Consider the following 1,502-nt stretch of genomic DNA (forward strand, 5'->3'; position numbering starts at 1 on the left):
ACACAGTACTCTACATTACCGAGCCTTACCGACTGATTACCTTATCGATTACTCTAACTTATCGATTACTCTACCTTATCGATACAGAACGTGCCCCATTGTACATATATTACTCTACTCGAATATTAAACAACCAAAAAATAATTTTTCTATCGAAACGTGAAAATGATTCAACGCGACAGACGATGAATCTTCGTTTAAAGATGGAATCGATTCTTTTCTGACGATGAGAAATAGAGCATAAATCCTCTTGTAATCGAATTATTCACTTTCGTTGTCATAAATCGACTCGCTGTGCAGATATTCGCGTACGCGTAGCAGTGTTCGCGAAAAGGGAGGCGTACGAATTGAAATTCAAAAACCGTTCCCGAGGGGAACATCGGCGTCGACCGCAGTCGAACGCTGATCGCGGGCTTCGAAAAAGTTTCGGTCGCGATTATCATAAGAACTTTCGCGACAGTAAAACGGGTTACCCTCGGCTCGCTTGAGAAAAACGGACGAGCATTTTACGTATTCCTCGACGTTTCGAGGGCCGAACTTCTGTGTACAGCGACGGAATTAGATCCCCGGCCAAGTTGCCTCTGTCTCCACTCGCTGCTCTTACATTTCGTACCTCTTGCTAACGACTTTACTTTTTTCAAATTCCCCGCAACTCGCTCCCTTCCACTCCTCTAGACACCGCGCGCGGTGGATTTTGTTAAAGGTAGAGATACAGCTTTGAAACCGTTACGTTTTATTACATTGCTGTTTATGGTAGCTGGTTGGAAGCGGCGTGTTTATTTAAACAGGATGCCGCGTTCTTTTTCTTGAGTAAGAGTCGCGGGAACTTGGGGACAAATGTTTGCCCTTGGAAAGGGAAATTAAAGAAGTTCGAAATTTTTTAAGTGAAATGATCCGCGAGAGAATTATATTCTTGTTAATAAATAAGTAAGTAACTGAAAAGTTTAACGAAAGGTCGCAATCTTGGCAAAGATCTGTATTAAAGTTTTAACTGGAAGTTAAAGTTCCTCGAGGACTTCACCAATAATAATTGCTTACTTTAATGGTAATTGATGGTTTATTAAACATTTATGGCTTAATGGATTCTGATGCATTCGCTTTAAAATAGATTCCGAAGAACTCAGGGACGACGAGATGTGTAATATCGACAACGGATTGACCTTAATAAATTGGTTCTCGTCTAGCCCATTTTCCAACGGTGACGTTTCTTCGCGAGATAAATTGCCCCCTTCAGCTTCGACTTACTCTCGCAATCGTGACAAATAAGACGTATTAAGGTCAGACGAGGTATCGGCTGCATGTAACTTTAATTTAACGAACGAAATCTCCGCCAGGTCAAGGTTAGGGTCCTTTTCAATTCTGGATGAAATTTCAATTGTGCCCTCGAGAAATAAACTTGGAGAACCGTTTATATCCGTCGAATCAATTTTTAAGAAATATCAGCTTACAGGGGACGATGAAACGAAATTTTGTTATATTTGTAGTTTATTCGTAGGATGGTT

General features: G+C 40.9%; 1 protein-coding gene across 1 annotated transcript in view; it reads right to left on the minus strand.

The window, feature by feature from the left end:
- Window positions 1-1,502, minus strand: part of LOC128872715 (neurexin-3b) — a 347,065-nt gene that overhangs the window by 137,397 nt on the left and 208,166 nt on the right. The window lies entirely within an intron of this gene.

The sequence above is a fragment of the Hylaeus volcanicus genome, chromosome 2 (genome assembly GCF_026283585.1).
Source record: "Hylaeus volcanicus isolate JK05 chromosome 2, UHH_iyHylVolc1.0_haploid, whole genome shotgun sequence".
In the NCBI taxonomy this organism is placed as follows: Eukaryota; Metazoa; Arthropoda; class Insecta; order Hymenoptera; family Colletidae; genus Hylaeus; species Hylaeus volcanicus.